We start from the raw sequence: 11798 nt of genomic DNA, 5'->3' as shown, positions 1-11798 counted from the left end.
GTAGTAAACGTCCCTGGTTATCTAGAAAAGATGTCCTAATATTCTATTTAATTAAAACGTACTATCTTTATTCTATAATTATACTTTAATAACATAATTTGAATTTATCCATTTATAAGATCTAATACCAAGCCCATAATGTAAGCCCATGGTAAGGTAAGCCCAACATAAAAATACAATTTCCAAACACGTTCTGATTGGCTTATAACCAAGGGCCATAAACATGGTAAGACTTAAAAGTCTATGTACGGGTTTTAGGCTTACGGAAGGGATAATTTCCTCCTAAAAGAAAAAGTTCACTTGATGAATATGAAGGGCTGATGAGAAGGCAAAATATCATATTTTTCTTTTTTAATATCTAGTATTTTATACTTATTTGGTGCCTAAATGTATTCATTATTCTTTTATTTTGATTTAGGATGCAAATGGAAGAGTTAAATGCAAAACGAAGTTAATTGGGTGGTTCTGAACAGTTTCGACATTGCTTTGTAAATTGGGCATAACTCTCTCATCCGAGCTCCGATTAAGATGATTCAAAATGACATGGAACACCAAGAAACATATCTACAACTTTCATGTTTTGAGTTTTGAAAGATACAGGCTGCATAAAGGTAGAAATTGGGCTTAAAGTTGACGCACCTGCACTGCTGACATTCCAAAACGTTCGGCCTTGTTGTTCAATTCAAATATGCGATTTAATTGCAGATGTTTTGGAGATCTGGTGCATAAAAGTTATAGCTGGGAAACACCATTTTTCTAGTTATATTAGGACTCTATTTTATTTTTAATATTTTTCTTAATTAAGTCAGATTTGGATATGGCTATTTTAGGAAAATGTTTGAAATAATTTAGGAGATTTTGTAGGATTCTAATAAGGGGCATAGACGTGTAAAAGAGGAGGGAAATCATCATACTAGGGCATCTCTCTCCCCTTCTCCAACTTCTCCTTCCAGTTTTCATGATGGTCTTGTGTGGCTAAACTTTCATAATTGGTCGAAGGAAACGGAAGCCTCGGAATCAATAAAACTGTGATATCTAATTTATTTTTAGTGTTCAATTTATGCTTTGAGTATCGGATGTTTTTCCGTGCCTATTTTCATGATTGTCTCGTTTAATTACTAGGAGGCCTACTAGTTTATTATTCGTTGTAATCTACTGCTAGATTAGACATCAAATTCATAATTGTTTGATCCCTCTAATTTGTGAAGCAACTAAGATTTGATAATTTGCTGCATCATAAATTATTAGATCTTAGGAAGAACGCTCGACAAAATTAAATGCAACTGCATGTGCTTGTGTTGTTTAGCTTCATCGATCTCTCTAATTCTTAAGGCTGCTACTAGATTAAACCTTTAGCGCTTGTCTTGGGTTGTTAAGTAGTTAAGGTTAATTAGATCGTTTATTTTCTAATTAACTGGGATTAAGGAGAGATAGGAAAATAATTCTAATAGTGAATATTCAAAGTATGAATTAATATATACTTGCATCGATGATCAGTTGTAAAATTCCGATGGTGGATGTTGATTTAGACCAATGTTTATTCTTTTGATTGATTTCGATAATTTAATTTAAATTGTTCCTTAGTTGTTCTTCTTATAATTGTTTTCGTTATACTCAAACCCCTCATCCTTGTTCACGTAGCATAAAACTAGGCTAAATACTCTCCATGGGAACCGTCTCTACTTGCACTACTACATGTATTTTTAGGAGTATAGGTTTTATTTTTGGTTGCCTGCGACAGTATACCAAATTTTGGCGTCGTTGCTAGGGAGTGTTTCTAATTGATTTTTATGCTTCTTGTGATCCTTATTTCATTCTTGAATTTTTTTTTTAAAAAAAAATCATTAGTTTTCGAGAGTTATTTTTATTTATTTTCATTACTCTAGACTTTTCCTAATTTGTTTTCCATGGTTTATTAGAATTTCCTTGATTGTTTATGATTGTAACTCGATCTTCTAATCAAGGTGACTTTTAGTACGATCCAGAAATAGAAAGAATTTTGCACAGGTTAAGGAAGGAAGCTCAGAGAAATTTTGAAAAGAATGATCTGGCTCTTGATTCCCTATTTGCTAGCGATTCTAATTTAGAAGAGGAGGAAGTGATGGCTGGAAATCGAACTTTGAAAGAGCTTATCGCCCTTTATTTGAATCAACAACCTTTATGCATAACGTTCCTTACTTTAGATGCTACTACTATTTTTGAATTAAAATATGGACTAATACATCTCTTGCCCACTTTTCATGGCCTTGCAGGTGAAGATCCTCACAAGTATTTAAAGGAGCTTCATGTGGTATGCACGAGTATGAAACCCACGGGGGTGAATGAAGAGCAAATTAAATTAAAAGCCTTTACATTTTCGTTGAAGGATTCAGCTAAAGATTGGCTTTATTATCTACCCTCCGGGAGTATTGTCACGTGGAACGAGATGAAGAGGTTTTTTTGGAGAAATATTTCCCAGCTTCAAGGGTGGCCAACATTCAAAAAGAAATTTGTGGTGTAAGGCAGCGCAACAGAGAGTCCCTACACGAATACTGGGAACGTTTTAAGGAATTATGTGAAAGCTGCCCCCATTATCAAATTAGTGAGCAGCTACTTATCCAGTATTTCTATGAGGGCCTTCTACACACTAATAGAAGCATGATTGATGCTATTAGTGGAGGAGCTTTGGTGGATAAAACTCTTGTGGCCGTGAAAATCTTGATTGCAAATATGGCGGCCAATTCTAAGCAATTTGGCACTAGGCTTGACCTTCCATCTAAGCATATTAATGAGGAAAATATTTCCTCCATTGAACAACAAATTGCGAGTCTAACTTCTCTTGTTCGTCAAATGGCTGTAAGTAATATGCAAACGGTGAAGGCTTGTGGGATTTGTTCAGTAGTAGGGCATCCAATTGATTTCTGCCCAACTCCTCAAGAGGAGCCTATTGAGCAAGTGAATGCGATGAGTGGTTTTCCTGGACAACGGCAAAAGAAGTATGATCCCTACTCGAGCAAATATAACCCGGGATGGAGGGATCACCCCAATCTTAACTATGGGAATCCACAAGTAAATAAGCCCGCGACTCAAAACCGCACAAGTTACCAACATTATTGTAACACTCGTCCTTATAGTGGGACTTTTTATATCTTTATCTAATGCATAAGCAACTAAACTTAGAAGACATAAACTACAATTCACTTGGAACACTCTCCTTCTATCTCGTACTCTTATGTGCCTTTTACTATGTTAAAACCTTCGGTATCCACTTACGTCACTACATCTTCCAAACTCAAGGTCTTACCTCGAGTGCCCATCCACTAAAGTGAACCCATGATTCACCTTAGGATTAAGACACTAAGACCTGCATCTTACTCTTCCTATTGACCACATTCCAACACATGATTCCGACCGACGGAGTCACGCATCCCAATCCTAGATAATAGATCCGTCACTACCTCCATGCACCTTATCTCACACTAAATCCTCATTCCCATCCATACATGCCACACGGCTCTAAGCCAACTCCGAGGCTTAAGCACCGTGTAACCATGTTTAGGACAAATTACCCATTACATATGGTGAATCCGTCCGACACATGTGTCTCACCAGATTACACATGTACTTTACCCCTTTATCACCTAAGACCAATATATAACACGTTGATCACATACTCGTAAGGATAAGCGCCCTACTCCGATACTAACATTTTCTTAACCCGGCTAGCATGACTCTTCATGCTACCAGTCCTTTTTGACAATTCATCCCAACATTTAACATGATAAGACTCTGTTCACAACTACACCTTACGTCACATCATATAGCTCGAGACTACTCCCAAGCTACACCGTAACCATGTCACGTCACTTGACATCCTGCTATATCATTTCTATGCCAACTCTTAACTCATCACGAGTACGGTCCCTCACGTACTCCTGTCACATCGTGACATCTCGTCACATTCCTACTACACCATTCCTACACTAACTCCTCACCCATCACAAACACGACTGCTAGTAACCATGTCACTTCATGACATTCCTCATTCATGCTTCCGCTGCTCACTCTTACACTTGTTCTGTTATTTCACACATACTCCCAACCATAAGTCAATTACAGTGACACTTGTCACCTCATACTACAGGCCACATCACAGCTACTTCGGGACACCGTTTCACAGTTCTTGACACTACTCACTACGCTCTATGCCCATCAACCACACAACCATCCTTATCTATACATGTGTACTCCTTCCATACATGCTACGACCCATCACCACTACGACATACCAGCCATATGGTGCATCACTCCACCACATGGAGTACACTCCACTTGTACTCCCTTCACACATGCTACGCCTCACAGAGTACACTCCACGTGTACTCTTCTCATTCCACCTTAAGCCAGGAGGGTATATTTTACATATACTCTCCTTATCCCATACTACGCCACAAGAGTAAACTTTACGCGTACTCTCTTCTTAATCCACACGACGTCACGCCACCATTACAGCACAGTCCATAACACTACACAACACACCTCCTAACTATGCCCAACACTTCACATACACAACATATCACATCACCACACTACACAACGAACTCCATAATTACTAATAGCACAGTCCACAACCTAACCAACCAACTAACACTTAACATAAATAACTAGGGATAGAAGGTTATACCATCGTCGGGATGACTCATGCGTTGCTCGCTAATCGTCACAGTCGATGATGTCGGAAGGGTCATACGTGGTGGCTAACCCACGTACAGTGTCTGTTTGGGCATTTGGATAGTTAAGTGTGGTCTTGGAAGGGCTCATGGTGGCCTCGTGGTGGCGGTGAGGGGCGGAACACGGCGTATCTAGCTGTGTACAGTGGTGGTTAGCCACGTACAGTGGCTATTTTGGCCACTGGAGGTGGCTAGAGGTGCGAGTTTGGAAGGAGCTGGGCATGGAAGAGCTTAGGGGGTTGCTAGTGGAGCTGTGGTGGCGTTGGGGTGGTGCCACGGTAGTTGGAGGAGGAGGAAAGGAGCCGTGGGAGAGATAGAGGGCTTGGCTGGCTTGGAGGAGCTAGGGGAGGAGTCATGGTGGTCAGAGGAGGTGCTTGGTGGGGCTAGGATTGACACACAGCGGCGCTAGAGCCGTCAGTAGTGGTGAAACCCATGTGAAACCCATTTATGGGTTGTGCGTGTGTGCGACTGAGAGGGAGAGGGAGGTTCATGGTGGCTGGGCCAGCAAGATGTGGTCGCTGGTGTGAGGTGTTGGAGGTGCGGTGGCTTGGGTAACCGCATACGGCAGCGCACAAGAGAGAAATGGGTAAAACCCATTTCAGTGGAGCTATCGTAGGAGGAGAGAAAGGGCTGCGTGGGGTTCGCCGGTGGTGAGAAGGTGCTTACCGGCGTGAAAGGAGGCCGTTGGTGGTGGCGATGAGGCTAGGAGGCGTGCGGCGGCCCTGGGCTGGAGGAGAAGAGAAGCGGGTGAGAGGGAGAGAGGCATGCAGCGTACGCTGGGGAGAGGGAGGAGAGAGAGAGGGAAGGGAAAAGTGAGGGAGAAAGAGAGGGGGCTTGGGTATTTAATCCAGGCCCTTCATCTTGGGATCCTCAAAACGATCTAATGGTGGGCTTTAAATACTGATTTGGAAATGCATAAACATTAACTTAACTAAAAGCACTGAGAGGAATTAAGGTAGAATACTATTTAAACTAAACTTTAGTTTATAAAATAATATTCCTTCATCATTAATAAAATGATGAAATCTTATTTGATATCTTTAAGGGAATAAAACTATTTAATTAATTTATAGGTTTCAATATAATTTAAATCTTATAATATTTTAAATAATTGAAATCATTTTAATAAAATGATATTAAAATGATTTTGAACAATTATAATATTTTTAGAGCTCTTAAAAAATATTATAATTGTCTTATTTAAAATCAAGTTTAGTTCAATGACACTGAAAATACCCCATATAAATATTTTTCAGTACATTTAAAACATTGGGCGTACTTTAGAAATCACATAATATCTTTAGAAACACGTCATTGAGGTTCGACACGCTTAACGAGGCTTGCAGTTGCTAGAGAGAAGGGGCATACTGTTACATAATTTCCATCATCGAAATTTGCTTACGTTAGAAAGGAGTGTGTGTTACAAATATAAGCAACCATACCCTCCTAGACATTATTCAAAAAAGAAAAAAAATACCCTCCTAGACAACAACCAGGCCAAACTTCTAATTCTGGTATGTCTTTAAAAGATATTGTTAAGTCTCTTGGCACTAACACTTTGCAATTTCAACAGGAGACAATGGCCAATATTCAAAGTTTGGACAATCAAATGGGCCAGATGGAAACTGTAATTAGTCAGCTAGAGGTGCAAAGTTCAGAGAAATTACCATCTTAAACGGTAGTAAATCCAAGAGAAAATGCAAGTATAATCGTTTTGAGAAGTGGTAAAGAGGTTGAGATTCCAGTAAAGGCAGCACCTGCATTGTCGAAGCAAGAAAATGAGAAAAACGTCGTTGCAGATGGGAACGTTCCCAATGACGATGACATACCTAAGTGTAAGTTTTTGCCTCTTTCTGATTATAAACCAGTACCTCCTTTTCCTCAGGCTTTAGCAGAATCTAGAAAAGGTGAGCAAAATAAAGATTTATATGAGACTTTTTGTAGATGTGAGGTAAATATTCCACTTTTAGATGCTATTAAATAAGTACCTCGTTATGCTAAATGCCTGAAAGAACTATGTACAACTAAGAGGAGACAGAAACTTAAAGGATGTGAGAAGGTGAGAGTAGGGGAGAATGTTTATGCAGTTATGCAAACAAAACTCCATGCGAAGTGCAAAGATCCAGGTATGTTTACTATCCCTTGTATGATAGGTAACACTAGATTTGAGAAGGACAAGATAGATTTAGGAGCTTCTATCAATATCATGCCATATTCTATATATGCTTCTTCGAAACTTGGAACTTTGAATAAAACTGGTGTTATGATTCAATTGGCTGATAGATCTAATACCTATCCTAAGGGTGTAGTTGATGATGTTCTTGTGCAAATTAATGATTTGGTTTTCCCTGCTGATTTCTATGTGTTTGATATGAAAAATGGTTATCAAACTGCTCCTATTTTGTTAGGAAGACCATTCTTAAAGACATCCAAGACCAAGATAGATGTTCATAGTGGCACACTTACCATGGAATTTGATAGTGAAATTATTAAGTTTAATATTTATGATGCCATGAAATATCCTAGAGATGATAATCCTGTTTATTCTATTGATGTAATTGATTCTTTAGCACATGAAGTTTTTGAACTTAATGGAAAAGATGGATTGGAAGTTACCATTAGTAAACGTCTTGAGAAAGAGAATGAGGAGTTAGCCTTGAGTACTGATTTGCAGGAAACTATTGTAGCGTTGAATGATTTTCCAAAGTTACAATAATCAGGTAACGTTCCTTATATTGTGTTACCAATTTCTAACGAGATGCCTTTGCTCTCTGTTTTACAGGCCCCCATTTCAAATTTGAAGCCTCTCCCCAGTTACTTCAAGTACGTGTTCCTTGGAGACGGATGAACGTTACCAGTGATTATCTCCAGTAAACTTAGTGCACCGCAATAAGAAAAACTTGTGCTGGTCCTTAAGAAGCATAAGACGGCTATTGGTTGGAAAATTGTGGATATTAAAGGAATTAACCCATCTACATGCATGCATCGTATCTTACTTGAAGAGGGAGCAAAACCTTCCCGTCAACCTCAAAGAAGATTGAATCCGCCCATGATGGATGTAGTGAAGAAGGAGACCCTCGAACTTCTTGAAGTTGGAGTGATTTATCCTACTTTGAATAGCAATTGAGTTAGCCTGGTTCAAGTGGTTCCTAAAAAGACTGGAATAACTGTTGTGAAAAATCAGAATGATGAGTTAGTTCCTACCCGTGTTCAGAATGGGTGGCGGGTTTGTATAGATTATAGAAAATTAAATGTTGTAACCCGTAAGGACCACTTCCCTTTACCTTTTACTGATTGAATGCTTGAAAGGCTAGCTGATCATTCTTACTATTGTTCCTTGATGGTTATTCATGTTATTTTCAAATTGCAATTGCTCCAGAAGATCAAGAAAAGACGACTTTTACATGCCCATTTGGAACTTTTGCATATTGTTGCATGCCCTTTGGCCTTTGCAACGCCCCAGCTACTTTCCAAAGGTGTATGGTTAGCATATTTTCAGATTATATTGAGCATATTATAGAAGTCTTTATGGATGATTTCACAGTTTATGGAGACTCCTTTGATAATTGTTTGCATAACCTTACACTTGTTATTCAAAGATGCATAGAAAATAACCTTGTATTAAATTCTTGAAAATGTTATTTTTTGGTTGAACAAGGTATAGTTTTGGGTCATGTTGTTTCATCTGGGGGAATTGAGGTAGATAAAATCAAAGTTGATATTATTCAATTTTTACCTTATCCCACTAGTGTGCAGGAAGTTCATTCTTTTCTTGGACATGCAGGTTTTTACTAAAGATTCATTAAGGACTTCTCCAAAATAGCATTACCCTTATGCAAGTTGCTACAAAAGGATGTGGCTTTTGAGCTCGATGAGGCATATAAAAAGGCGTTTGATAAGCTGAAGGAACTGTTGACTTCTACCCCAGTTATCCAGCCCCCTGACTGAAACGTTCCTTTTGAGATAATGTGCGACACAAATGATTATGCAGTAAGCGTTGTTTTGGGTCAAAGAATTGGAAAAGCATCTCATGCCATTTATTATGCTTCAAGGACTTTGAATGATGCCCAGAGAAATTACTATACTACTGAAAAAGAACTTTTAGATGTTGTTTTTGCTTTAAAAAAGTTTCGATCTTATTTGCTTGGTACTAAAATCATTGTTTACTCTGATCATGCAGCTCTTCATTATTTGATGACGAAGAAAGAGGCAAAACCAAGATTAATAAGATGGATACTTATCTTGAGTGAATTTGATTTGGAGATCAAAGACAAAAGAGGGACAAAAAATCGTGTTGCAGATCATTTGAGTCATTTAGTTCATGTGGAGGATGAACTTCATCTGCAGGAAAAGTTCCCTAACGAGCAATTGTTCTCCACGAATGTGACATTACCTTGGTATGCGAATATTGTAAATTATTTGGTTACTAATATGTTACCTCCTGATTTGTCTAAGGCTCAAAGAGATAAGATCAAGAGTGATGCCAAATACTATGTATGGGATGATCCATACTTATGAAAGCATTGTGCAAATCAAGTGATAAGAAGGTACGTTCATGAAAATGAAATTATTTCTATTCTCACCTTTTTTCATTCTTATACTTTTGGAGGTCACTTTGGAGATAAGAGGACGGCGAGAAAAGTGCTAGAATGTGGTTTCTATTGGCCATCTTTATTCCAAGATTAATATTCTTTTTGTAAGTCATGCGATCATTGTCAAAAGACAGGTAATATATATCAAAGGAATGAGATGCCACAAACCCACATACTAATTTGCGAAATTTTTTATGTTTGGGGCATCGATTTCATGGGACTGTTCCTTGTATCTTTCGGTTATGTTTATATTTTACTTGCTTTTGATTATGTCTCGAAATGGGTGGAAGCTAAAGCTACCAGGATTAATGATTCTAAAGTTGTTACAAATTTTATCAAGTCTAACATATTCTCCAGGTTTGAAATTCCAAGAGCTCTAATAAGTGATCGAGGCACTCACTTTTGCAATCGAACTGTGGAGACTTTGTTGAGAAAGTACCATGTGACCCACAAGGTGTCAATTGTCTATCATCCGCAAACTAGTGGACAAGCGGAAGTGTCAAATCGAGAGATCAAGTCCATCATTGAAAAGACAGTTAATCCAAGTAGAAAAGATTAGAGTTTGCGCTTGGATGAGGCCTTGTGGGCATATAGGACTGCATATAAGACGCCCATTGGTATGTCACCTTATCGGTTGGTGTTTGGGAAACCATGCCACCTTCCAGTTAAGTTAGAACACAAGGGTTATTGGGCTATCAAGAGTTTCAACATGAAGATGGATGAAATTGGAGAACGAAGTTGCAATTACGAGTTAGAGGAAATTCGCAATGATGCCTATGAGAGTGCAAGGATTTACAAGGAAAATACGAAGACTTTTCGCGACAAGATGATCTCTAGGAAGGAGTTTAAAATTGGTCAAAAAGTCATTCTATACCATTCACGGTTTCGTTTGTTTCCGGGTAAGTTGCATTCTCGTTGGATTGGACCTTTTGTTGTTACTAATGTTTTTCTTCATGATGCAGTTGAAATTCAAAGTTTAGCAACTTCCAAAGTGTTCAAGGCGAGTGGCCATAGACTTAAGACTTTCTATGAAGGTTTCCAAGTAGAGAATGTGGCAAAATTGGACCTTGAGAATCAGATTTATACTAATTGAAGAAGAAAGCCTTGAATCGAGCCAACGACAATAAACAAAGGCGCTGCTTGGTAGGCAACCTAAGGGGAGTTTGTTTTCTTATTCTTGCATTTATATTTTGGTTTTTTTTGCCTTTTCTTTGCATTTCACCTTACATCGGGGACAATGTAAGTTTTAAGTATGGGGTAGGGGATTTAGGTTTTGTTTTAATTTTTTTTTTTTTTAAATTTGCTTTTTGTCTTTGTGGTTTTCAACGATTTTTGGTTGTGTGTGTCATGAGCAATATTCAATTAAGCTTGAAAAATTCATAACATGATTGAATAAATAATCTTTCAACTTAGAATTAATTAGTCTAGTTATTTTCCTTGAGAATGATAGTGACTAAATTTAGTAGACAAAAGCAGGTGAGATTTTGAGCCTTTAGACTGACACATCCATATCAGTCTCACTATTTTCTTTCATATGAGATATTCTTCCATGGATTTATTTCTTTAGAACTTGCCTTATTCTCTTCGAGGTCATATTGACACATGCATGCGTGAACATGATTACGGCCCTTTTTGTTATAAGCTACATAAGTCAAATAGCCTACCTTGTAATTAATTTTTCCCTTTGTTGAACCCTTTTGAGCTTTATTGATTTTTTTTTTTTTCGTTTATTGTGAACCCACGTTACAAGCTTTAAACCCAAAAAATAATGCCTTTACCCAAGCCGTAAAGCTAGTGGAGTATTGTTCATCATTATGATATGTATGGGTGTGCAAGAAATATGTGTGGGGGTGTCTAGATTTGTGGTATGGCTATGACTGGTGAAATGGAACATGTTCTCATTCTCAATTTGTGAGTTCTATTGTTGATGTAATTTTGAGTAAAAAAAAAAAAAGAAGAAGAAGAAGAAGAAAGGAAGTGATAGAGGAAATTGCTTTTGATATTACAAACTATCCATGTTCATAATTCCTCTTAAAAATTCTAATAAAGGGGTCTGTTTATAAGTGATATATACAAGGTGGAAGCTATTGTGAATGATCGTTCCCTATCCTTTTGAACGATCTCTTTTTCAATGCAAGAGTTTTACATGGTTTAAATGTTTTAAAGCCAAATTGAAGAAGCTGTTGAATGGAGTGGTTGGTTTTACATGTCTTATACTTTCGGGCTTGAGTTGATTCATTTTTGCTCCACTAGTTTCGATGGCTTTTGAGCTACACTCCCAAATATTTCCCACCTTGATCCTAAATCCCGTTACAACCCTTGAAAATTCCTTATTATTTGTATTATGCATGTGATCCCAATGGTGGAGAATGAGAAGATATGCAAGCCTATGGTAGATCATTTCCATTGGAATGAATTTGAGCGAAACAATTACCCTTCAAATGTATGAAAGTCGAGTGTTTGTTTCCGTGAGGGTCTACGTATTTAGTTTACTCCA

Source organism: Juglans microcarpa x Juglans regia, chromosome 6S, assembly GCF_004785595.1.
Source record: "Juglans microcarpa x Juglans regia isolate MS1-56 chromosome 6S, Jm3101_v1.0, whole genome shotgun sequence".
Classification (NCBI taxonomy): Eukaryota; Viridiplantae; Streptophyta; class Magnoliopsida; order Fagales; family Juglandaceae; genus Juglans; species Juglans microcarpa x Juglans regia.
Note: the sequence above shows the minus strand (reverse complement) of the source record.